The sequence below is a fragment of the Haemaphysalis longicornis genome, unplaced genomic scaffold (assembly GCF_048455015.1).
Source record: "Haemaphysalis longicornis isolate Haplotype H1 unplaced genomic scaffold, Haemaphysalis longicornis Haplotype H1 scaffold_3, whole genome shotgun sequence".
NCBI classification, from domain to species: domain Eukaryota; kingdom Metazoa; phylum Arthropoda; class Arachnida; order Ixodida; family Ixodidae; genus Haemaphysalis; species Haemaphysalis longicornis.
The window spans coordinates 66,404,992-66,432,251 of NW_027526335.1; the positions used below are offsets into that span (position 1 = coordinate 66,404,992).

At 49.1% G+C, this 27,260-nt stretch overlaps 1 protein-coding gene and 2 non-coding genes across 3 annotated transcripts in view; 2 read left to right on the forward strand and 1 right to left on the reverse strand.

The window, feature by feature from the left end:
- LOC144174556 (proton channel OtopLc-like) overlaps window positions 1-26,554 on the reverse strand; it is a 72,726-nt gene extending 46,172 nt beyond the window's left edge. Inside the window, exon 1 of the mRNA XM_077703324.1 lies at window positions 26,531-26,554. The gene's annotated coding sequence lies outside the window, so the exon portion shown is untranslated. The remainder of the gene's footprint in view (window positions 1-26,530) is intronic.
- Window positions 8,129-8,200, forward strand: Trnap-cgg (transfer RNA proline (anticodon CGG)). Its single transcript has one exon. It is a non-coding gene; the product is annotated as a tRNA-Pro (tRNA).
- Trnap-cgg (transfer RNA proline (anticodon CGG)) lies at window positions 12,225-12,296 on the forward strand. The gene has a single exon. It is a non-coding gene; the product is annotated as a tRNA-Pro (tRNA).
- Window positions 26,555-27,260: the final 706 nt, after the last annotated feature.

Sequence of the window (27,260 nt, forward strand, 5' to 3'; positions counted from 1 at the left end):
AAGATTGTTCGCGTGCAATGATCGCTCGTTTCCATATACGGTGCGCCTCATTGCCCAAGTTTAGCTTTGGCACGTGGAGCATCAATTTGAACTTTTAAAATAAAAAAAAAAGACTGTATTTCTGTGGCGAAAAGGGTGTTCACCGACCGCAACACGCTTGGCTTTCTGTAGGGTGTTGAAAGGGCGTGAAATAGGTGGTGAGTCGCAAGAGAGAGAGAGATAGAGAGAGCAGAGAGAGGCTAGCGGAGCTGGGGGTTGACCTAGCTTCTTCCGGTGCTGCTAAGTTTCCACTGCAAGTTCCCACTAAGTGCTGAAGGGTGAGGCCAAGTTTAGCCGGATATTTCGAGGATTTTACACTGAAAACAGATTCTAGGTGGAAACAAGCTAGGCAGACCCCTAGCTGTGCTGTTTCTACAGCCACGCACCACCTGTGGAAGCTGCGCCATTTTTTTCTGTTTTTTAGAAACCCAAAAATACTACTACCTTTGAAATGGTATAATAAGAGGGGCGTATACGCATGCGCCCCTTGTGCTCACACTCGAACAGGCTCGAAAGCCGGCTTCACTGTTATAATAGCCTGTCTGCGGTGGTGCACCCTTTACAGGCGGCGCAGCCCGCGCAGTTCTTAGTATTTTTTGCTAACGCCACCGAAACTAGCTCAAGCTTAAACAGCTTCACTGGTAATAAATTATGCCAATTTGTATTGCTTTAAACATCGCGAAGTAAAAACATACCCCGGCTTGTAGAAAATGTTCAGCCCACCCGTGTAAACAGGTACAAAATACCTCCAAAGTTAGAGGTCTCTCACACGCTTTTTCTCAGTTGGCGGTCTTTTCTTACACCCTTTTTCTTCACACATTTTTTCTTAGTTTTCTTAGTTTTTCTTAGTTCTCAATAAATGGTTAATAGAGCGGTCAATGTTATTGGGTTGACCGCCGGGTGGGGGGCCTATTTAATCTAGGAAGCCCTGGATCTTGGCGGCCTGTCTCGCCCTGTCGACCAGATGTTGGTGATTTGGGTTGGAACTGGTCAACCGAACCTCCCACTGCTCAAATGTGTGATATAGATTTGGGGCAAGTGATAGTGTGTGGCGGCTCTCACACCCCATATGGTAGAGACTGCATGGCTCCATGTAGAATTTACAAGTGTATGTGTATAATGTCGAATGCATTGAGTGTAGTAATGTACCATGTGGAAATGTGTTAGTTTGTAACTGTCTGTTGATGACCGTGTCTTCGCGAGACATGTTGGGATGTGGAGGCGAAAGGTTCTTCGACCCAAACGGTAGTGGGCCAGGATGTTACTTTACCTTCTGGGGATTATTTCTCGTGTTGGGATCATGGAAGGACTGGCTGACATCCCAGAAGGAGGCGCCCGATGTGTATGAGCTCGGGCAGCGGCATGAGCCGCCTCATATGAGCCGGTGTCCATATGATAAAAATTTCGGGTAGATCAGGTTAGATTGATATAATTTTTGCTGCTGTTGATGCGAGCAATTTTTTTATGCAGTAATGCGTCATATATGGACAGGGCATGTAAACGGCCTGATCATGACCGTCAACTGTATGAGCATTACTTCCAGAGCTTAACACTTTCGTTAAAATTTACGCACAAATTCACCCAAAATTGCCCTCACAATAAAGGGTATATTTTTTTCTTGCAAGGCCATTAAAATCACGTAAATATTGCACATTTTTCTCAAGCTATTCGTTCTTCATAGGTATACAACATGGCAAGTATTAACCGGTGATACAGGAGAAGCGCCCAGCGCAGTCAATACGTTATCGCCCAACGCCGCAAGAAAGCATTTCGCCCTGATAATAGCGTTCTATTTAGAACCAAAGAGTACTATAAAAAATCAAGAACTGTTCTGTTAGCCAGAAATTAAGGCGGCCCGCTGGAAGTGCCACGTTTTCTCTGGAGTGTATTTGAAGCTTGGGAGGAGTATAAATGCCATGGAGTTTATCGCATGACCCATAGGCCCGTATTATCGAGCCTACGAGCGCCCTGCTAGAAGGCCTTATCTTCGCTTGCTGTCGTGTTGGCTTTGATTGAGCATCCCAGCACCTCTTCAGAGCACTTCAAACGTTCATTGTAATGTCGACAAAATTGCTATTAATGCGTAAGCAGCCTTTGCCGAGTACCCCATGGCCCCAACCGCGTAACGCCTTGCTTTTGCACAAAACTGCATAATCGCCAAAGTTTAAAAGCTTTAATTTTGGGATTTTATGCTCCGAAGCTACACTTAAGCTATGAGGCGCGCCGTAGCTAGGGAAGGGCTCAGGATCTTTAACGTCCGCCGAACACTCGACGCACGAGAGTTTTCGCTTTTCGCCTCCACCAGAAAAGCGGCTGTCGTGACCGGGAATCGAACCAGCCTCCTGGGGCTGAGAAGCACAACGTCTTACTCGAGCCCTAGCGGCGGGTATACTCGCCAAAGTTAGCCCATGCAATCGTTATAATAACTGCTCAAGGTAAATAAACAACGAAGTTAGCACCACAGCGACAAGACAGAGCAGCCCATTTTGGTATGTAAAAAAAAGAAACGGTGCGTACTATCAAATTTCAGATAAGCAGTGTTCGGGCTCGCACGCGACTTCACTTACATGTAACGAAAATTTACGTGAAATTCCCAGAACTTTCTAAGAACGTAAAGGCGAAAGCCTAGTTGGACGTTTTGTTGATGTGCTGCGGAACTTTCTGTCGAACTTCCCGCCGCGCCCGTCGCCACTAGACAGCACCCGGGACAGCAGCCTCCGAAGCTCGTTCCTCTCGTTCGCCATTGCCACGATCCTTCTGTTCATCTCGGTAAATACCCTCGTATCGCACAGCTCGTATCGCACGTGCGGAGGCGGCCTATACCCTCCTCCGTGGCAGCCATCGTGATCCTTTTTTCTCTAGATCACGATTTTCTGTACCTACGAGCCCGCCGAAAATACCCCCCGGCGCATCCCCAGCCCAGCTCAGCAATGAGCAGCGCGCACCTGGCGACTTCTGCAGGTTCATTCCTTTCCCTGCCGAGTAGTGCTCCATCTCACCCACCCTTCCCTCTACCCCTCACCGCACTGTCCCGCATGTGGCAAGCACGCCACACTTCCCCACTCCACGTGGGTCTGTCCTTCCAATCCCTTCCCTTAATCACCCGTGACGAGCAATGGGAGGGTGCGCTGGGTAGCTCCGACCCGGGTGTTCACTGGTTCAGATCGCCTTGGTGGAACGAGCTGCCATCGTCGCCGCCGACCTCTAACCGGCGGCCACCACGCTTCCCTATAACGTCGCTCAATAGAAGTTTTTTTTTTCTCTCTCTGTACCTACCAACAAGTTCCAAAAAACACAAAGGTCTACATAAGATTTTCGCCTATAACAACTGGCTTCTAAAGCTTCCATCTACAGCTAATAACTAGAGTTTCCATCACCACACGCACTCCGGCGTTTCACACTGCACGTATAGAGAGCGCTGTTCAATGATTCGAAGCTTGCGATTACAATAATTACGCCCTGTCCGTTTGAAAGCGAAAGGAAGGATCATAAATTATAGCGCGCACAAGTAATAACTCCGCCGTTGCACGTACAAGCCCTTATCCCACTCATTGCTACCTGCTCTGTACTGCGTATGGTTGGTCTTTCGTAGTTGGCAATGCCATACACGGTCACACACTGCCACATTTTGTTGCTGCTGTAGCTTCGTGCCAACGTCAGCTAATTTTTGTGGGCGTGCCTGTTTCTACCAAAAATCCGGTCAGTGTCACCATCACAGCATGCCCAGCCGCAATCCAACGTTCGGAGCCAACTTGTGACCGTGTCCGGTGACATGTGATTAACGGTACGGCACCTTTCCCTTGTGTACAGGCGACGCGGAGAAATAGTTGTTGCTGTTATCCATGCGCATCTTCTCAAGCGTCGAGTCAACTTTTAACAGCCGTAAATATGTTATTCAGACCAACGATCCGTAAGCGGCTGTAGTTAATCTCATCGATCGTCCGCGATAGCGCTTCGGCCACCACCATGTCATCTTTCTGGGCCTCGCGTTTGGCCACTTTGCGCCAGCCACAAGTCCATCAGTGGCCGTACGATTCCCTTCGGGAATGCATTTCGCTTCGAAGTTGAAGTTGACAAACTTACGAGTGCGACCATAATCATTCCGCTAGACCCGTTTTGCGAATAACCGAAAGAAGAGGAGAGGGCTCATTGTAGGCACCAGGCAAGGGTGAGACATACAATGGAGCGGTGGCCAACCATGAACAAAAGCAATTTTGCGTACAGACACTTTGTGAATATATGGACGATGGCCTGAACCGCTTTGAGCAGCTTGCCTGCAGACGTCCGGTATCACACGGGGACTGTGCCGACGGCGCGTTGTCTTGTATTATGAAACAGATTGTTTTCCCTGGACGCTTTATGTGCTCAAACAAAAGCCGCAGGTTTGCCAAAAAATGGGGTCAGCTTCTGAGATGTCAGAACTGTGTCATTGAGGGCACCAATCGATAATTATGCGCCGTCGGGGCCAACACGCACATTTTTCTGTCAGAAGCTGCTAGTTTTTCACAGCTCAGAGTTGTCAACATAATTTCTTGGGCTAATGAACCACAGGCTCCTGTCAGGTTAGCTTGAACAAAAGGTGTCCAGACATTGACGTCTATAATACCGCTGCAAGCACTGCAGTTTACCTCGCGGCGGTATAACCCAACTCTGGCCGGACTTTAGCGAAGCTGTATGCATCGGCAGCGTCGTCGGCGGGAAACACAAGGCGGTCGTTTCTCTTTCGTCGCGACCACCGAGCGTGGCGGCACTCCGGCGTGTAGCCAGCGGAGGCAGCGGCGCGGGTCTGCGGTTTGTCATCGTTTCGGTCGACTCTGCGGAGGGACACACGGCGGAACGGGACCGCGTGCGCGCTGTCCCACACTGGGTCGGGGGACACACACTGCTCGAGATAGGAGAAGGCGGCCCGTTCATTGACCCTGAATTGAAAGCCAAGTCGCCATCGGGCGCCGCCACCCCTTCTGGGAACGGGCGAGCGAGCCATTAGGCGCGAGCTATCGCTTTCCAGGGCGCGCATCTTCAAAAGTGCATCAACGTGACTCTTGCCGACGCGCCCTTCTTAGCCCTGCCCTTGTATCGTCGCTTCTCTTCCGCTTTACCGTGTCGCTTATCTTTCGATGAGACGGAACTGCGCAGCTTCGCCCGCCCGCGCGACTCTTCGCCGGAGGTGATGCCGGAAGAAGGGACCGGCGCGTGTAAAAGCCTTGAAACCGTGTCGCCGTCGAAGGCGCTCTACCATTACGACATCCGCCGCCCGTCCCGCTGAGTGACACTCCTTTCTTAGAATACGCGCACACGCCTCCTGCTCGGCGCTCAGGCGTGAAGGAGAAAACTCGCGCAGACGACGTTATGCTGAAATGAGACGGCGGAGCAGTCAGTCGCGTGTGCATACGGCGATCGCCCGCGCGTGACCACTCCGTTCTCCATTTTGTTTGACACGCTCGCTGCGCCTTTGAAAGCGTAACGTAAGATGGTGTAATATAACTTGGGCGTGCTTCGCTGGTTTCGTGTTTCTTGAGGATACCACGGCCCACCCACCGAACTGTATCTAGACGAAACATTGTTGCGCTGCGGCGCGTGGTTGTGAGAAAGCCAACAGCTTTGGATGCGTCACAGTGTATGTCTAGTTTTATGATCACACAGACTTCCTCGCACCAAACAAAAGGCCTGTAATTGCAGATAAGCTCACTTTTTGCCAATTCTAGAAGAATTGCAGGGCTATTCATCAAGGGTATTTTGCCTGCATGTGCGTCGCCCCTGTGTCCCACGTGGGGTACAGAGGCGACGCCCTAATGGTATATGATCGAAGAGCAGTATCGGAACGCTTTCCTTGTGCCATTTTTACAGCGGAGACTCCTCGTCTTTTTTTTTTTAGAGGCGCACATTAACAACTGGTTGCAACGCCTACGACTCACAGCAACCGGGTGACGAGTACTCGCCAAGCTAGGATAGTCCCTCCCCTCCCTCCCCCCCCCCCCCCCCCCCCCCCCCTTCCAAACTGCGGATACTATACAACGCCTGTCGGCTGCTCATCGAAGCGCCATGCACGTTCTCCCGATACCCAGGTACATGCACCCCATCTACAGAAGGCCGACGACAACATCGGGCCCGCCTCCTGACTACAAAATACGCCAGGGACCAAGAGGCCTGCTATACGACGCCGCACGCTATTGCACTCGCCCCGTACACGCGGCTGCAGCCATCCAAGCCAATGGCACAACTCTCGCTACGGCTAGCCTCCTCACCACCTCCATCACCCCAGCCGAAGAAGCAGCCATTGCTCTAGCAATAATACACGCCCCTTCCTGCTATATAACCGTACTCACAGCGGCTTGTCGGTGCTTTGCGTCAGGAAGCATATCCACCCTCGCAGCAACCTTACTCTCTCAACGGCCTGAACTACCCAAGACGCGCATCGTATGGATTCCTGCCCATCCATCCCTTCCTGGGAATGAGGTGGCACATGCCACCGCCCGCGACCTTATCCACCGGGCATTTTCAGAATGGGAGGACGACGCACCGCTCTGCGACCCCCCGGTCCTGCATCCCCTCCCTCAAACATACACGGACGTCCTCCACCATTACAGGGCCTCCCGCCGTACCTTTCGCCCTCCTCGCCCATCCCTTTCCACGGCGGACGCTCGCATCTGGCGCCGACTGCAAACCCACACGTACTACCATCGCTCTCAACCCCATAGAACCTCACCAACTAGCTGCCCCTACGAATGCCCTCATTGCCCCGATACCCGTAACACAACGCCCCACCTCGTACTGCTCTGTCCCGCTAACTTCCCACACCCCTTTCCCCGCTCCCTCGAGCAGTGCGAGAGCTTGCTGCGCACCAGTCGGCTTGAATACCAGGAGTTCCTGATATCTCGGGCCAGGACTTCTGCGAAGGCACACGGACTAGGATGGCCACCCTCAACTCATTCTCTTTTCTCCCTCCTTCCCCATCCCCTGTATATCAATAAACATTTTTAATCAATCAATCAATCAATTTGCGTCCGAAGGTCAAGAAAAGCCTTCGTTCTCTTAGCTACCTGGCCGGTGCTCTCTGCACGTGCCATGCCTGTCCGCACGTGTTCTCCTCTCGCTCTGTATGCACACCCTTTCTATTCAGCCACTGGTTCTCCCCCGGCGCTGCATATTTTGATATAAAATGGCGTATGTTGCTCCTGAAAAGGTGTCTTCCTAGTAATGTATTTGTGTTTTCAGTGAAGCGGACTTTAAGGAGATTGGTGTTAGCTGTGTTAACTTGAGTTTGTAACCGTCTTTTGCACAGTTTGCGTTGAACAGTACACGATATTCATAAAAAAAAGCAGATGGGAATGGGTGCTAACGCGGTGGTAGGAGACCACCGACGACGATCGGGCCGCGGGTATCCGTGGGCGCCAAACGTAAGCGCGATGTCCGTTGGAATTGCAGATATCTTAGCACATTGTTATAATCATCCTCATCATCATATCATATTTCATTTGCTTAAAAACCCGGCAACGTGGTATTACATAAGGGGCGGATATACAGAATATAAAGATTATTTGCCGCACAAGGGTGGATATGCAGGGTATAAAGAACACTGCCCCAAATTATCACTGACCGCGGTGAAGTGAAGGTTGATCGGCAGGTGGTGGCGACGATGTGGTTTGGAAGGTCTTTCCAGTCCGTCGCTGCACGAAGAAAGAACTCCGTGTAGGTACCGGTTCTAGTGCGGTAACGGGAAACTGGAAGGGGTGGCTGGTACGGCACGGCTGGGCCGGAGGGGGGGGGGGGGGGGGGGGGGTGACGTATGGTGCATGGTTGAGGGGCGAGTGAAACAGCTTGTGAAACAGAGAAAGGGTAGCCATGCGGCGGTAATCCAGATTGGGCTTTTAAGGATGAAACGCTGTAATAAAAATATAACGAATGTGAACATGTGAATCGGGCAGAGCAGTTTTGAATTGACGCGAGGTCATTGTGAGCGCATATAGCCCGTCACCGTGTTGTAGGTTCTGTGTACAGTGTGAAAGTTTTAGGGGGTCCTGCGAAATCTTTACTATGCCTTTAAAAAAAAAACACCATAAGCCGTTAAGGCGTAGACCGGGTATGTCCTGGCTCGTTGGTCTAGGGGTATGATTCTCGCTTCGGGTGCGAGAGGTCCCGGGTTCAAATCCCGGACGAGCCCGGCTTTTTATTTTTTTTTCAAACCCTGCACTCTTTCTTGGCCTACTTAAAGGCGAAAATTTTGATCTGTCATTCTATAGGCGTGTCTCTTCCTCGATTTAGCCTTCCAGCCAAAAGTTGAAACGATTCGCCAAAAGCAATACAGTAAAATCTCTGTATAACGAACTTCAGGGGGCCGCGGAAATTTGCTCGTTATTCTAAAATGTCGTTGTAGTGAAAATCGCAAAATTTAAGACAAAAAATTACAGTGTACACCACTTATAACATAGCCGCTCATAGGGCGGATATAACGCGGGTTTTCCGGGACTTCGGTAGGCCTCCCATAGAAATCAATGCATAAGCTTACCAGTCATAATGCGGTGTGCTGAAGCACAATACTGCTTATAGTGCGGTTTTAGGGCGGATACGATAATCTAACGGGGCAGCTGGGGCATCGTTTTAGGGTCGCAAAAGAAGAAAGAAAAAAGACGGATTCAGCCATCTGAAGCAGCCCGCGCTCCCTTGTCTCCTCTAACGCAGACACAGAAAATAAAAGAAATAGGCACTCTTTAGCTCGTGTGTTTTGTTGCATCGCCTCCTGCATCTTTACAATGCCAAATGCATCAGCCCGGACCGGCCAACCAAGCCCTCTCCTACTCCGGCCACTCTCCCCCAATCGGTAGCATTCCCAGCGCTTCAATCATGTGACCAGTTCAGCTTGGTGCGACGCGTGCTGGAGAGCGACAACGTTGGCAAAACATGCTCCGCCGCGGCTCTGAACTTTCTAGCGCTGGCGCGAGCGCCATTTCTTTGACAATCTCGAACATCGGTTGCCTTGGCAACCAGGCACAAGCCGCTCTCGAAGTCAGTTACTGTTGCATGATAGCGGTTCAGCTCGGTCTCCACCTCGCGACATGTGGGCACTGCAGGCGTACCACTCACTCGCATTGAGAAGCGCGCGATGCGTTTGGCATTGTAGAAATACAGGAGGCGATGTCTGTTTGCACTCACGTGATAACCACAGCTGCCCTTGCTCTCAACACGCCTCTGAAGATGGCGAGCCCGGTCCCCGCCCTTGGGCGCAGTAATTTGTTGGGATTGCAACCTTGTGTAGATAAGCAACAACCCTTTTCCCGTTTCGAACAGGTGGAGATAGCGAGCCGAGCAACGCAGGAGGATTCCACAACCTTCACGTTGGCTGATAAGCAACCACCTTCGGCATCGCGAACGGAAGTCACAGATAAAAAAATATTTAGCCGGTTTACGTTCTTATCACGTTGCCGGGCTGTTGCCCTGTCGGCGGCATCTGAAAATGATAGGCGAAAAAAAAAGTAAGAAAAGTTCCTTTCTGCGTTTATTTTTTCTCCTCCCACATTGCACCAGGTTTTCTGACCTCCGATAGCCTCTGCGCATGCCTCCGCGCTTCATGGCACCCGTAAAACCTGCACCATCGTCGCCTGAAATGGCTGCGCACCCTCAATTTTTTATTTTTTTTCTGCTTTTAACTTTACCTTAATTTTTTAAACTTCTTTTCCATTCGCATCGGCTTGCGCTTTCTGTGGAGCAAGTTGCAAGGCTTCCGCTTACTGTGCTTTGCCGTGCCGTGTGCTATCATACGGCTCCGGTTGCCGCAATTGTTTCACTGAAATCTAAGAATCTCTGGCCTTGAAAATATCAGTTCGTAGTACTGAGGTGTTCTTAATATGGCACGGAGTTAAACAAAACGGTCGTAATTTTGAAAAGTTCGCTATGCTGAAGTACGTAGTAGTGAAATAATTTTGCATTAAAACTATGAGCAGTCAGCGTGGGATTTCTTAAATGTTCGTTAATCTGAAAAGTTCGTTAATGTGGTGTTCGTTGTACCGAGATTTGACTGTTACATACATGCAGCTGAACCGTTCCAAACTACTGAAACTTCCGGCGTAAGTCATGGCAGCAGTTTTATAATGCCCCTATTATACAGCAAAAAGGAAACCCCAGTCACATTTATTTGAGTCGAAGTGTAAGTTCATAACCGGCAGGACCCGCGCTCTTTTAGTTAAAAGTACTTTTAAAGTTGTTTTGTACGATGACAAATGAAAATAAAAGCAACGCGTTAAGAATGGCACAAAAAGACTCCAGTTGGTGCGAGATAAAAGCAAGCACAAAAAATAAGAGCTGTTCCACTGTGTTAATGCGGATGACAAGCGAGACTTGTTAGCACACGAAATAGAGGTGACACAAAATTCAGGTGAAAAGTATGGACGAATTTTTATTTACTAACTCCTAACCCATGCGCAGGTCGCGCACGAGGCCGCTACGCGTGCCGTGAGAGGAGTGCACAGTGGCACGAGAGGTCGCGTTACGCTATCACGTGGCATTCAGCGAGAACGCAGGGGGTAAACCCGCAGCTGTGCCCGGTGAGCACCCCGTCTGTCTCCCGCGTCTCCGTGTGCGCTCGTAGCTCAATTGGTAAGACAGCGGGCTCTCGTGCCCGTTCTCTATTCGGTCCAACTTTTATTTCTGGTGGTGCCAGTAATTTCTTTATTTGTTCGCGGGAGTTTTCTGTTGACGCCGACTGTCGCGACAGAACCCTTGGCTGGTAGAGGTACAAAGCTTCGCTTTAAAATAACAGAGCTTCCACTCGTGCTGTTCCAGAATTCTGGAACAGCACGAGTGGAGCAAGAAACAAAGATAAAGAAAAAAAGATGCGCGATGTTCTTACAGATGGCCCGCGAGAAGTGGGAAAGCGGGAAAATTGAATGACACAGAACAACGCTTAATTCAATCCACCACGAGAGGAGCTAGAGGAGAAGAAAAGCGCTGCATTTTTCCCCTCTAGCACTTTTGGTTATGGACAAGGTCTAACTCCTCTCGTGGTGGTCTAGGATCGACAAGGAGTGACGAGGCAGGAATGGCAGACGACTATCGTCTTTCGTCTACACTTGCAGTGAAGTAAGAGGATACGCGATCAATTACTTTTTGTTTGTTTCTCCTCAGCGAAAAAAAAAATTCCTGGGATGCTTGGGAGTTTCCAAGAATGGGAAAACGAAAGCGTAGTTGGATCTCCTGTTGATCTTCTCCTGAACTTTCGGTCGAATTTTGGGACCACTTTCGCTGCCACTCGACCAGACCCCCTGGACAGCCCCCTCCGAAGCTCGTTCCGCTTGCTAGTCATCGCCATTTCCCGGCGCGCTCTGCGTCGCCCTTTCTCAGAGCCCCCCTCCGACCTTCCTTCCGCACTGCTGTTTGCCTTTCCTGCTGTGCGATCCCGGGCTCACGCTTCTCTCTCACGGAACTTATTTTGACCCATCTATTTTCTGAACCTCACAACGCGCGTGATTGAAACGGAGATTTAAGGCTTTCGCCTTTTGAACAAATCATGAGCCATTCCACTCAGTGACGGTGGATGGCCAGCGAAGCTTTTTAGCACACGACATAGATGGGGTGCAGAATTTAGGGGAAAGGTATAAGAATATTTTATTTTCCCTGTACCACTCCTCAAAAGCCTTCGCCAATGCCTTTATACCCACCGCAAAGCAGGAAGGGTTCCACTCGGACTCTTCAGTCCCACCGTACTGTTCCATAACGTTGCCGATAGACAAGCCTGCGAACTTTCCTCCCATTCCTCTAAGGAGCATCGTTCACCCGATTACATTTCAAGATATCACCCAACAACATTACCGCTCTCCTAGACATCATTTACAATCCGCTCGCGCACATCTTAGTATCAGAGAATTCTTCTAATTTAGGTGCTATAATATGCCAAATGGCATAAAAAGAACGTATTTCTATAGGCTCAGGTTGGCACGACCACGGAGAAATGCCAGAACCACCGCTGGAGGTTGGGGAGTCTTGCAGGATGGAGTCCTGTGCCTGTAAGGTGTCGACTTTTCGCTAAGTGTAGTGAAAGGCACGTCCATATAGAAGATCCGCACCAGCTTGTTCGGCAGGAGCTGTGCAGCGAATGAAAGGTTCCAGGTTCAAATTTTGGACGACCCCGGTACTTTTTTTACCGGTAATTTTTGGAAAAAGAAAGTGGTGCAGCCATTCGCACAAACTGTCCTGGCTCGTTGGTCTAGGGGTATGATTCTCGCTTCGGGTGCGAGAGGTCCCGGGTTCAAATCCCGGACGAGCCCGGCTTTAATTTTTTTCTCTTCTGTTTAGGAAAAAAGAAAGGATTGGGCAGCCATACAACCCTACATCCTGACGCGATGGTTTAGGGGTACGATTCAGTGTTTTTAAGCACTGGCTAAAAACACTCCTTTTTGTGGAAATCGACTGAACTGCTCATTTATCGGGTTCGTCCATCTGGAGGAAGACGATTCAAATCCAGATTATTGTGTTGTGCGTGAGCCATGCAGGCGCTTCTGCGTGTGCTTCGCACAATGACATTGCCTGTGTTGCCACCTCCGGCAGCTGAAAAATGGTGCCGCTTTCTAGAATTACGGCATGAGTACCACAGGCTCTGATCTCAATTATCCAGTGCGCTCAATTATCTACTGTGTTTATACTGGGTTATTTCCTGTAATTATCTTGTTTAATTACCTTGTTTGTTTGCATTGCTTATCGATTTGAAATCGGAATATACAAGTTGAATGTATTTTTTACCCGTTATATGGCGGTACGGGAAGAGCGTCTTTGCATGAGCCTTTTTAATAAAGTAAGGCTATGGTCTTTGGGTACGTAACCTTAATAAGTGCGCATAAGGGAACGTATGGAGGGTTTCGAAGTCCAGTGCGTTGCTTACGGTAGACGCCATACCTCAACGGGTGATCGTATGGGGCTCCCACAGTCATTATTGCCATCACCGCCGCGGTTGTTTACTCTTCATCTCGTACGCTTCAGACGGCCGTGTAGTGTTTCGCTGATGGAAGTCTTGTTTTATAGCTGGGGTTTCCCGTCCAGAGTTATAACCCTGGCAAGACACTGTTTGTGGTGCAGCGATCGCGTACATGAGGCGACGGACTAAGTTCGCAGACGCTTTTGCTCTTTGTAGAAAAGTTCAAGCATGACAACGAGGATGTCCATGTGTTGGAATTTATAGTTTCTTCGTTTGGAGTGAGCTGCGTTAAGCATAACAGTACGTAACACTGCATGTGCCGGTCCTCGTGCACGCACGCACGCACACACACAGCACGACGATGTCTTGTTTATATGACAGCATATTTTATTGGCTAATTTGCTTTTCACTTTATCTTGACTGAACTTGGCTTAACTTGACTCACGTTGACTGGAGTTCGCGTTCACTGCGCAAAGCCCCATCGCTTCACGCATCATTTAGCAGCTGATATTCTACGCCAACACCTCGGCACTCTCCCCTCCACGATCCCACGCAGGATGTCCGTCCAACCGAGGAACACGCGCGCTTTTTTCCCTCTTATAGGGACCCTGCAATACTTTTTTAAAACTTTTTTTTGAAATCTTAATGCTTGCAGAACGTAGTCACCCAACGCACCCAGTACTTAGATTAGAGGTCGCGAAGTACATAAGCCAAAAATTACTGCACAATGACCATCAGATAACTTGTAAACTCGCTAAAAAAATTTTCTCTCTTTCCCCGTCTTGACGAATTACGTCACTAAGGCCATGTAGCGGCTGTTGGCTGGTTTTCCTTCAGTTGCAGCAATGAACATTTTTCGATAGCAACTTAAAAAAATACACAAAAACAAAGCAGAACTGGAAGCCGCATCTAGTACGACGAACAAATCACGCAGTGCCTCTCTGTGCTGGCGATATAACTAACTTCCGCAGTGGTTCTAGAGGCGACGAAAAGAGAGAAAGCGCTTATAGAAAGTGTTGCAGGGCTCCTTTAAGTGCGACGTATCCGATGTTCGGTGATGACTAAACTAGCCCAGACTCGCACTCTTAACGGGGTCCGAGTCGCCCGCCGAATGCGGGACCTCGCGATGTACTTGGCCGCCTTGCGTCGTTGTCGTAACTGTGTGCAGGGCAAACGCCACCTATACGAAAGGCAGGCGCGCTATATGACGTCAGCTACGCCTGCTGTAAGCGAAGTTGCTTCAACGCGGCAGAGACAGGATAAAAAAAAAAGACAAAGAAACTCTTACGAATATACCAAGGCGTGGGATCACCGCAGGTTTCACAGCAACGACAAGAAAAAAGTAAGTCCGGACAGCGGGGACGGGTCTGCTTATCTAACTGGTGCTGCTACAGAGCAGCGGAGGCGCGAAACGGCGGCCTGCCTTGCGCGGCTAGGGTGCGTTATCGCGCAGCGGCCCTGAGCCCCAATTATCCCATTACGCGCCCTCCTGCCGCCGCCATCGCTTACTCCCACGCAGAGAGCATCTGGGCTTTTGCGTGGGAGCCCGATAACCGGACCCTGTGCGAATCTGGCCACTGAAACTAGTGTGCATGAGACCGGAGAGGAGTTTTTTTTTTTTTGTGAAGCTCTCTTTGCTTCGTGTGCCGCCGGTGCGCCAGAAATAATTACGCCTAACTCGTTCCCGACCACACGCTGTTATAGGCGCCGGTTCGGCGCCTCTCATGCCTGCTAAATGTTGTTCCCGACCTGAATGGGGTCATTGACACCCGGTTGACTTCGCAACTTTTATGAACGCGCGCTTCCTCCTTTTGGGTCAGCTTGATTTTTCGAGAATCATTTGCACCCGCTAGCCCAACTCTTCTCTTTAACTTCCGCAAGCCTTATTTTCCCAACGCTGTTCCTTATCCAAAGGTCCGCATGCAAGTTTTAATTTTACCGCGCACCGAACGTTGTAACTTTGGCGACCCCTCCCCCTCTCTACCTGTTCAGTATTAACGTATTTATTAATAGTTGAGAAATTAAGGAAGTACCGGGAGAGACCCGCCGCGGTGGCTCAGTGGCTAAGGCGCTGCGCTGCTGAGCACAAGGTCGCGGGTTCGATTCCCGGCCGCGGCGGCCGCTTTTCTAATGGAGGCGAAAAGCAAAAACGCCCGTGTGTACGAGATTTCGGCGCACGTTAAAGATCCCCAGGCGGTCAAAATTAATCCGGAGCCCTCCACTACGGCGCGCCTCATCGCCTGCGTTGCGTCGGCGCGTTAAACCCTACAATCAATCAATCAATCAGTACCGGGAGAAAATCAGGACACATTGGTGGGCGTTCATTTTATTTCACGCCGGGGTTGTTATCGTACACGACGTTTGAATAATGGAGCTTAGCAATTTAGTGTACTAAATTTCCCGAAACAGGAACACTGAAATCAAAATATACCCTCGAAAATTCCTTCCATTTCTGTTCTGCAGTGACTTTTGTGCCTGTCAGCCGTGCCAGGAACTAACGCCATCGCATCCGAAACGAAAACTACGGCAGCAGGTGCAAGAGCACTCACCGCAACAGCAACAGAAGGCGAAAATAATTACTCGGGCCGCTCGAGATCAAAGCGAACGCTCCTCGGAAATAAAACACAACGCAAAGCACAGCGACGCGTCTTTTCCTTGCCCTCCTTCGCCTGATACGCCGGAGAGAAGCGCACGTGAACATCTGGAGACGAAAGCTTCAAGACCACGACACTGACACATGCGCAGTCAGCCGGCGAGCGTCGGAAAGCAGTGTGAATAAACACGTTGAAACACTGAAACTGTTGCATTTTCACTCAAGCTCTGCAACACATCGCTTTCGCACCCCCGCTTAAAGCCATCATGCCATGTTTGTCTTCTGTATCTTAATTCTCTTAATTCTTTTTCTGCTGTGAATTATTTTGATTCAACTGCCCTGCTCTTCTCCGTATTGTTCAACTTCAGAGCTGTGTCCCCGGACTCGTTGGACCTTTTTACTCGCCGGAAATATCGACTGATTTGTTTTTGACTCGTTGGATAGTTGCACGTTTTGGCGGCGTTTCTTACTGATTGGATCTCTTAACTCATTTCGTAACTCGTCACACTTCTTTTAATAGCAGCGCTATTCTAGTCCCGCCGTATAGCGCAACCAGAAAAAAAAAATACAAAAAAGGCCGAGCGCACGTGAGAGCGCGCCTCGTGAGGAGCGCCAGGCGTTGACCAGGCTTGCACGTGGGCTTTCGCCACGTGAGGAGCTCGGAAAAAATACCAAGGAGAATACGTAGAGCACGTTAACCTGCGCCTCGAGAGGAGCGCCCGGCGTCCGCCGGCTCGACCTTCGAGAACACTGCCCAGCGTTCGGGGTGAGATCTCTCGCGTGCTCTCTCTTCGTCAGTTCACGTTCCCGGCTGAAGTGGGGAGCACATACTCCGAGTTCGCGCTACTACAGTGCCTAGATATTCTAGGCACTATAGCGCTACAGACGCCGCGTTCGCGAAGCCAGTTGCCGCGTGTTCTAGCGCGTGCTAACGCGGTCCGCTTTGGGAGAGATGTGAAAGGCTGCGGACAAAACGATCCGGGCCTGAAGTCATAGAGAACTTTCAGCGGCAAGTTCGGAAATCCATGTGAGGTGCAACAGCTGGGCCTCCGATGAGGGGAGGGGGCCTCCAGCTCTGCTGTTTCTCCAGCCTCGCAATAGTAGTGCTAGCTGCGCCAATTTTTTTATTATTATTTTTCGAAGCTATTCACCCAAATTGGATCTTTTGGCTCGATTCATCTTCTGACTCTTTGTGCTTCTTGACCCAGATTGGACCTTTTGAGTCGTTGGATCCCTTCTCTCTTTGTATCTCTCGACCATAAGCGGTGACCAAAGCAGCGTGGGTCCGCATAGTAGACGTCGGAGGCGTGGCCAGCGGTGTTCTCGGCTCACTCGGCACCGAGCTTCGCCCTCACGTGCAGGCGCCCTGTGCGGCCGGCTGTGACGGATGGGCCAGCCTGGCATGGCCCGCGCTGGCGCACCACATCGAGTGGGCGCAGCCAACGCGCTGGAATCGCCGCAGACACCGCGCAGCCGCAAAAGAAGATGCAGCCTGTAGGGCGCGTCGCGGCTTATACGACCGGCCAAGAAAAGTCCCGTGGTAACCCAGATACTCCGTCCCAGTAGTGCGATACGCCTCGGTTCCTCGACTCCTCGACTACGCGTTTGTAGGGACAAACTCGCGATACGCGTGGTCGGCCGAGAATGGAGAGAGCGGGAGAGAGAGAGAGCATCTGACTCTGGCGCAGCGGGCGCCCGGTCATTTCATTTCGAGCCCCCCTCTCCTTATTCCGTTGCTTTGCCCGAGGAACGGGAATGGGAGAAAAGTTTCCTCTGTGTAGGAAACAGGCGCGCAACATTTAAAACGGCGCGTTTTGTCTTTGGAGAAAACGCGAGTTCAGGGACTTTCTCTCGTGCGCGCGATGCCGACGAGAGCCAGTTTTGGGGGCCACTGACCGGCTCCGAGTGAATCTGCACGCCGGTGCACCTGTTGCTTCCCTGGACGCTCCGTTCCGATCGAGTTGTTTCCTCGAATCTAGATTGAATGCGGGCTTACGGGCTCTGCGTGCACATGTGATTGTGGTTGCTGGCTTTAAAAGCAGCATTTGAAGAAATTAAAACCGGGTAAATAATTGTGAAAAAAAGGAGTAGACAGGACGGTGCTTTAAGAGGTCCTGCATCGGCCTGTTTGCTATGTTCTCGTGTCTGCATCTTGTTTAGCTGGTTTTAATTTCCTGAAATTTTGAACCATCAGGCCCAGTTTTCAACATTGCTTCAAAACATTGACCCGCGAGCGGTGTGCAGTTGCCTTAGTTGCGCGATATTCGCATTTGACAGCTCTACCACTTGCGCCATACAAGCAAAGTGGTTGAAATGTTTTGTGGAAAGTGTGTTCGCAATACTGAATGCGGCTTCGGCGCATTATTGTGCGGTGAACGTCAGCACCCGCTGGACATCGCTACGTCGCGTCTGGGGCTGCTAATATTGAACCCGGCTTCAGCGAAGTCTGAAGGAATAAGAATAACATGAACAATTAATCTTTTGTACGCAAATATTTGTTCCGGACTTCATTATAACAAAAAGTAGTGAGTGGAAATAATAACATTTGTGGTATAACTAGATGCGCGATTCCAATATAAGCAGGGTTTAGTATAATTGTGTGCGAAAGGATAATTTTTGGTACCTGACGTAGTCTTTATTTCTACAGAAGATGACCTTAACTGCAAGATAGTCGACCGATAGTCGATACAGAAACTGATTTCTTTTATTGGTAACTTTGCAAAGGTTTCTGCGCGAGTGTTATAATACGGTCTGAAGCAGTATATGGCTCCAGACACCACACACACACACATAACATGTTAAGTGCGGAGTTAAGTAAGCAGCGTACATGTACACTGCAAAATTGTAAACTCAACCAACATAAAATTTGCAGAAATTCAAAGAATTGTACTAATGCGTAGCATTCTTATGCCGCTTGTCTAGTGTAAGTTCTCTAGAGACAATGTTTGGGGGTTAATCTGAATTCTGACCGACCAATTATCTCTATTTAGGATTATAACGATTAAAGGTGGAACTTCCGGGAAATCTGAATTTTTGTGGAAATTCAGGGCGTCACATGGTTCGCCATTTTCACCCTTTTTTGTATTTTTCTTATTTTGCGGTTTTTCAAAATTCTGTCCCGCCAATTATCTCCATTTACGCAAATATAACTATTAAAGGTGAAACTTGAGCGAAATCTGCATTTTTGTAGAAATGCAGGGCGTTACACTGTCCTGGCAGTGGTACTCTGCAAGGAATGCTATTCATTAAAAATACAATCGAAGTACCCGACCAAAGCGGCCCAGCGCGGCTTCAACACTGAACACACAACACAATTCGGAGAGACGGGAACACCGGTGAGTTCGCGCGAGAACCGCTAAGTGCGGTGCGTCCCCCATCGCATGGTACCGTCATGCACCAATGGCAGCACGAACATTACCAGTGTAATGACTCAAGTATAGGCAATTAAGAAATGCCTAAAGGACCTTCTGGAGTTGAAATCGAAGCCTGTATTTCCTTCTCTTCTTATGGCCCCCAATCAAAAGCTTCCAGCGTACGGGGTCGCTGCATGCTCAGCGTTTTCGTTTAACTCTTGGTCCAAGCAGGGAACTGGATGTCGGATTTTAAAGATAACTTTAAATTTGCACGCAAGATAAATCGGGGAAATGCCGGACACGTCAGCGTGGCATGCCCTGACTTGTTGAGGGTACCGTTGACAAAGCTCGACATTAGAGAGTAAAACGGAGGACTACGTAAAGAAATAGCGTACGTTATTTTGTTACGTCACTGCACTGCGTATGCGCAGTACGCTACGTTATTTTTGCGCTTAGCGTACGTTCGTGATACGTACGTTATTTCCGCAAAATAGCGAGCGTACGTTGAGGCGATTGCGTGTCCCTGTGTTTACATGGTGGCAGGCAGAGCGGAGTACCTCAACGCTTTCGTTCCTCTGTGAGCAGTACTTTGCATCTTACTGAACAAGTTGTTTGCTCCTGTCTTTAAACACGTCCCGTGGTTTGCACGTTGCTCTCGCGGTGAGCCAAACTAACGTTCGACCGCTGACTGCCCGAACAAAGCTCCTGCAGGCTGGCGTCCGATGCTATATGTGTGTGCTGTTGAAGCGTTCGCCTCACTGTGGAAGGCGACGGTGTCCTCCTGGGAGTTCGGCATTAGTTACCCCTAGCGACGGCTTAACCCAGAGTGCGGTTAAAAGCTTTCTCGGTTTCCCCCAGAGTGAAGTGATTTGATGTTCGACCCCGCAAATCGCGTGAAGTAATTACTATGTTTACGACGAGCTGGGGGCAAAAGATCGCATTTTAATATTGTATTACCGCTTCGCAGTTCAAGCAGTTACGTCATCACGTCGCGTTTGTTCGAAACATATTTCTGGATTGTTTTCGAGTCGAATACGTAAAACCCGGTCCTTTGGTTCTGCGCGTTGTGTGCGATCGCCAAAACAAAAAGTAACCTCGGGACTTCGATGCTTCCGTTATAGAGTGTGGTTATGTAGGAGAATATTTTTATCATTTTGTGCACGTTTTGAATTCAGTGCATTAATGGGACAGCGTTTGGTTCCGCTGGTTGGGTAGTGCAAAATTCCAGGTGCTCGTTCGGCCTGATGAGTGTCGCTTCCCATTCGGTTCAACAGATGGCGCCATAAACGTTATCGTGCCGCAAAGCAAAACCGGAGAAACGCTGTACTAAAACCGCTAAAACTCCACGCGGTCAGGCGCGGTGCCGACGTAGCGTGCCGCAAACATTTAACGTTTAGCGTGCGCAACGGCACAGAGCGCTGTACCGAAACTCCATTATTTTGTCAGCGTAACTAGTAACTTAAACGCTGTCGCACGTGCAATACGAGCAGCCTTGAGAGCTGAAGGTAGCGATGGGGGCGAACAGGAGGCTCCTGGCGATGGCACGTGAGCGGAACGAGCTTCGGAGGGCGCTGTTCAGGGGCCTGGTTAACTGGTGACGGTCGCGGCCGCAAAGCTCACCAAAAAGTTCAACAGCAGAACAACCGAACTCACGCTCAACTTCTTAGCAAGTTATAATCATCCCCCTAATTTATTTTACAGATTCACTGCATTTTGTCTGTTTTGTGGGTTTTTGAGGCCGAAGGAGAGCCAGCAATCTTTTCCAGAGCTAAAACGGCGACCCCAGCCGGATTACAGCCTTAAAGTTCCCGCACCCTCTACTTTAGTCACAGGCCTATATAGGCCGGATGTATCTCAGGTCAGCGCACAACGCGCCGTCCGAAGCGGCTGACGTAAGAAGGCCGCTTATGAGCCGAGACATCACCCAGGCCAGCGTCGAAAAGGTTGCAGCGGCTTTAGCCAGTGTAAGGTTAGCAGCGCGCGCCAAAAACAACAACGCCGGCGTTCGTCGCGGTTCACTGAACGCGCAGTGCTCATTTTGTCCCTCGGGCTGATCGCAGGGTACGCGCGGGCGCGCGCGCACTCATTGTGCGCGTCGGATCGCTGCGATGACGGGAGGCGAAAAGGCATTTATCAATCAAAGTGTTGGCGGAGCTGCACTCGTGTCGGCGGCCATCAGCCTGTAGGTCCGGAAGTTTCTCATGGCTTGAAAGTATACTCCAAGCTCAGTTTTGTTTGATAGACGCGTACGGCAATGTGCTGCCTATTTTAAGGGCTTCATGTGGACGCTTGGTGCGCCGTATGTGAGCTGGCAAGCTCGAACTCCCAAGCGGGATGGCACGGAGACGGATTGTTCGATTCAAATCACAGCTAGCCTTTTATATGCTTCATAGCTTTGATTTGTATATCTTCGCTTTGCAGCAACACGAGACGCAATATGTACAGTCAAGGAAAAGTGAAATGTAAACATGAAAATATAAACCAGAATCCGAAAAATTGAACAATACTGTTCGTTGATGCCTAATAATGGCGACGGTATTGGTATATGTCGAGCCCGTTCAAAACCAACTCATCGGGAAACTGAAATCAGTTCGTTATATCCGCTTTTCGCTATATCTGGACACAAAACCTGCGTATACAAATGGTAACGGGAAACGAAGATTTGTTCGTTATAGCCGCTGTTTCGTTAAAACCGGGTTCGCTGTTAGTGGAATATGCTGTATTTGCAAAGCTACATTTCCCAAGTTTGTTGCTGTAATTAGGCCACGTGTCAATTTGACTTGCATGGAAACAAATCACGCTATTTGTGTGTTCTAGTTGACATTTTTAATAAGTACGATGTAATTGAGGGAGTGTCGAAAACAACAAATTGGCAGGAGTGGGGGGGGGGGGGGGGGGGGAGACATGCTGATGAAGCGACATTTTTTTGTTGTTGTCGGTACGAGCATGAATCAACTAAAGGTTATAAACATATATACCGTACATTAGACAGAAAAAATACATTGAAAACTGGTAGTCTACATTTCTTCTATTCGAGCAGAATCCATTTCGATGATAAAAGTGCGTTGTAGTTTCTGTCTTGTGACCCGTGAACACGTCAGTATTCTGGGTCCCGAATACATGAACAGGACGATTGTTCACGTGTTCTGAAATTCGGTTGGTTTGTAGGCTACCATCCGTTCAATTTATTTTTTAACTTTTTATTTCATTTAATGCGGGTGATGTGCCAAGTCTACACCTGCGTAGCCTAGAAATCTGCCCTTAGAAAAGGTGTCGGTGTCTTTATTAATTCAGGAACATGTAACACATCCCGAGACACTCTTCGTTACTCTCGCAATGGTTACAAGTTCAATACCAGCCACGGCGGCCGTTTTTTCTGGTGAAGGCGAAAAACAATAACTCCCGTATGTCTATATTTCAGCCATGTATGTTAAACATCTCCAGGTGGTCAAAATTAATAGGTAGCCTTTTACCACGGCGCTTTTCATAGCACAGGTGCAACTTCGCCGTGTAAAACCCGCACAGATTAATTTTTCCCCTAATTTTATTAGCCATAGAGAACTTGTGAAATGGGCAGCCATCTCGCTTCCAAATTGTGCACTTTCTATATTTAGAATATATCTTGAAGTATTAATGACGGGTCTTGTGTTCATTTATCCGGTTCAGGTCCTTACAGGAAGGCAACAGTGAAGTCTTGTATGCGTTATTACACAGTATGACAGCTTTTTTTTAGCTGTACCTTTTCTTATATACAGAACCTGATCTATGCTGAAAATCGCATTTGTGGTCTAACGTTCTGGGCCACAACCGGGTACTGCAGCGCCAGTGATCTGCTTTATCTCTGGCGATTTGAGGCGATACGTTTAGGTGTTCGCTGACTATGACGCCGATTAGTTATAAATTACTGACGAGGCAACGGCAAACATATGAAGAACTCTCGGCTCATTTTAGCACGCTTATAGTGACGACATGCAGTTTAAGTAGTAACATGGTCTAGTAAGACAGAACGCGCAGGATCACTATCCAGCGTCGCACGCATACGTGAAGTACTGGAGGGGGAGCACGGGGGATAACGCCGTCATGTCGACAGTACTAGTATTTATCGCGGCAGGCACCAGAACTACCCCAAAAAACTGTGGTTAATTTCTATGTCATAGGAATCGGCAAAAAAAAAGTGAAATGTGCAGCGAAATCTGCAGCTGAGCATGATTGGCGGGTAGGCGGCTGTCTTGTGGGTGTGCCCTGGCTAGCGACGTCCTGCTGCCGGGTCGCTTCTGCAAAGGTGTACTGGCGTCATTTCCGTGACGGATATGACGTCAGTGAAATCTTGGAGTATCGCTGCATAAAACACGTTCGTGTTAAAATATAAAACTCGAAAACGAACAACCCTAAGTATAACGTACTCTTTAGTATTAAAGCTTGCCTCCCCGCAAGAAGACCCTGTGTGCAGGGGGGGGGGGGGGGGGGCACCCTTTACAGGCCGCTTGCTCCGTTGTACTGGCGTCACCTCCGGGGCGGATATGACGTCAGTGAAATCTTTGTGTATCCGGGAATAAAACATAGTGGTGTTAAAATATGCAGCAAATATGTTAAACATACGTGCAGAAAACTAATAAGCGTCGAAGAGAAGCGAATTCATTGCCTAACTTGCGAGCGGTGAACGGCGCGTACGACAGGGCGAGAGACAACTTTTTTGCGCCAAATCACCCCCATATTTAGGTCTTTTTTTTCGGCAGTTTTCAAGGGCTATTTTCATTTAAGCCGAAATCTACGAATCAAGAGAAATTACGAATCTTCCTCCCATAATTTTAAGTGCATGCAAAACTTCAGTATAAATAGCCGAAGTCGTACCTACAAACCAAAAGGGGCCGCCTATATACAGGAGTTGCGATCACCGGTCCGTAAATGAGAGTGAATTAGAGGGGGGGGGGGGGGGGGGGGAGGGGGAGCAGTGTTCCATTTCATGCTTCAATGAAAATATCCGTGCACGCGCGCACACAACTGCGAACTGCCTCTCGTGCCAAAAAAGTTTCTACCCGCTGTGGTGCGTTGATCTGCGCGCATATAACTTTGTCCACCACTCCCGGTGGGGGTGGGCTTGTGACTGGAAAGAAGCATTGTAGGCCCGCGCAAACAACTCGTATAGTCGTACTGTCGTACTGAGGTTCCGCGTAGGAGACGTCGCGTGGTGGCAATTGGTGTCAGTTTGGTGCAGTGCAGTGAAGCACCACTCATCTCACAGTTGGTTTAATTGGTTTAATTAGGAACACACGGTGGTGTTGCGACCCGGTCGTAAACACAGCACAGCTGCTATCTATGATCAGTCACGGACTCGCCGCAGACTGTCGGAGGCGTGATCTGCATCAGTTTTCACTTGAATCCTTATCACGTGGTCAGTCCACCCGCAAACAATCAGCGGTGGGTACGAGACAAGTAACTCCGCTGAAGGCCCCCACTCCTGCAATGGGCGTTGATCCGTATGATTATTGCGCCCCTTCTCAGCGGAACCATGCGACCAATGGAGACTAGAACGAGCATGAAATTCCCGTACGCGCCCGCTACAGAAACGCTGAGGGGGAAGGCACAGCACATAGAGATAATGTTCGCCGGGGTGCTTTTCGCAAAACGTTTAGCTCTTTTCATTGCTTCAGCCTCCGGAGGCCCTATATATGCCACGCAGTATGAACGTCTTTGGGAAATAGCAAAGAGACAGGCAGTTTTATTTTGCCTGCATCGTTTTTCGTTTTCCTGAGAAAAACGGCCAGAGCAATGCCTGAGCCACTTATCAACCGCGGAGGGCTCAGACTTCGTTGACGATGTACGCACGTCGCCGTATACGTTCTGCAAGCAATGCTTGTAAGCTTGGCAACTTTCTTTAATGCGTACAGCTCGTACTTTTCACGGATCGGAAGCAGCTGGACACACACGTATTGGTTTTGTTCCTTGTACACGTCGTCAATTCCACCTGTGTCGCGCTATCTAATCTCGCGCTCAAGAGTGCCTTGCAATTTCGTATATTCGAGCTTGAAGAAGATCGATAATGCGCCCTAAATAAGGCTGAGTTTAAATTACACGAAATACTTTTTTTCAGTGCACATGCTTATGTGGATACCTGGGCACAATTTCAAATAGTTCTCAAACTCGGAACAGCCGTCAATGACACTGAACAGCTGCCGACCGTATAAATCTTTACTTTAGTCGTGAAAAAAAAGTGTATCAAATTAACAGCGCGAACTAGACGAGAAAATAAATTGACTATAAAATGTTATATTAGTAAAGTAGCCGGAATATAAAAAGAGGTACTGACATTATCCCCGATGGGCGATGATCATCGTTTGTCGTTTTGCTCGTAAAGCTCTTCACGAGATGTTACTGCACGCTGTAACTTCTTCTGCCTATTGCAAATCCTTAAATTCCAGTAGAAATTTAGATGGCCGTAGTAGTCCCCTTATTTTTTCGTTGTCTAACCACCAAGGCCGGGATCAAAACCGGGAGGATCAACAGGAGAATGCCTAACCAGTGTGACGCAGTCTACCCAAGCTTTGCGGCCCATCACCCAGGGTGTGAAATGTATCGCAACTACCACGAGCGGCCGCCTTTGAAGTTTCATCAAAGAAACTTCGCGTTCGTTGGGAAAAGAATGTTCGCTTAGACACGGTTTATTAAGTCAGTGAGCCTGATGTGCAAAATATTGTCTCTAAGTAAGCCGATTGTATAAAAGGGCCTTGTGTAAGTAGACGAATCTGCTCGAGAGACGTCCTGCTAGAGAGTGTGTTTTATCGGCGTATGCGATAAAACGAAAGGCCTATCAATTACTTGGATTGCCTGATATAAGCCTTACGCTGCTGAATGACTAATGATTGTTTGAAAAATCGCCACCCAATAAATAAGTGAGCAAATTAATTACTTTTATCTAATCGAGAGGACACGGTCAGTGCGACGCGATGGGCGTACAATTCTGTCGTGCGTAATTTATCCAGCGGCGTACATGAAAGTTGCCGAACACGTTTCTAACTTTTCAAAGCGAACGTCTACAACGAATGCAACTAATTTATCACTGCACATCGAAATACAAAAACTACAACAACTTCGATATTTAGGAAATAACCGTAACGGGGAGCAAATGTCTAAGGGAAAATCTATCGTCTGCCAAAATGAAGCCAGAACGTGACGAAAGATAGCTAGGCAGCTTTGTGAAAACCCGCACAGGAAAAGATGAAAATGCCCTATTGAAGGGTTGAGGTCATCGGCAATTTATGACAGCAGCTCTGTCAACACAGTTAACCGCGAAGCCGGCCGCACTTATTACGCGACGGCTAAACAATTGCAACCCTAAAATTGGTGTACTGGTGTTCGCGGAATATTTAGGCGAAATGTCAGGGTTGGTGGAGCAAGCTCTTTGCAAAGTGGCTATAATTACCTGCCCATTGAATGCGTGTGGTCGCATTCAAAGGAACAGCAATTATTTTCCTTGCATTGCAAGAAAACCTACCCACTTCGTGTTCCGACCAATTTCTCCTATGCCAATTTCTCCGTAAGTGATTTGCTCGCTGCGTACGATGAAGGGCAACTTCCGAAGCAGGCAATTAGTGACAGCGCGACACGGGGATCATCAGATAGGGTGCACGCAGTTAGGGCACTTACTGCAGTTGCTATCCATTGCCGAGCTGCTTGGTTTCTTGGGCTGCACTACACGGTTCCTCCACTCGGTGACGGACGGTAAAGGCTCGGTGCGTGCACCTTGAGCATGAGGCGGCGTTCTCTTCTGCGCCCGTCTCCGAGGGGCCCGGGACGAGAAGGAGTGCGCGAACGTATAGAGAAAACGGGCAGCAGCGGCCGGAGAGGCGAACGGACTTCTCTCTCCGTTTTCTCCGCCGTTCGGGAGAGCGCGTCGCGGTCACTGGTCATCCGTGCCGGCCCAGTTCTGTCACGGACGAACAAAGTCGCCTGGCCGTAGAACCCGGCTGTGCTTTTTCAGATTGTTGTCGTCTGGCTGCGAGAACTTCCATATATCTGTGTGGGTCGTAAATGCGCCCTTCGGCGATGACGAGAAAAGCCGAGATCCGCATTTCTGGCAATGCCAGCAATACACGTGTATCACACGCATCGTACGGATGGATGTTTGGTAGAGGCCCAATAAGAGGATACTCAAAGGAACACAGAAAAGATTTGCGAACATTGCGCGACTACTAGAGCAAATTTTATACTCTCGAGTCTCTAGGCCATGTATCGACCACTCTTGCTGCATTTACGCGACTTTATTCAAGAAAAATCATTTCGGAAGTGCTGTCCTCCTCTCTGCATCCTCCTTGCCGATTTCGTATGACGTTTCGTATGACGTCAAAACAAGATGGCTTGGCTTGACTGCGCTGCT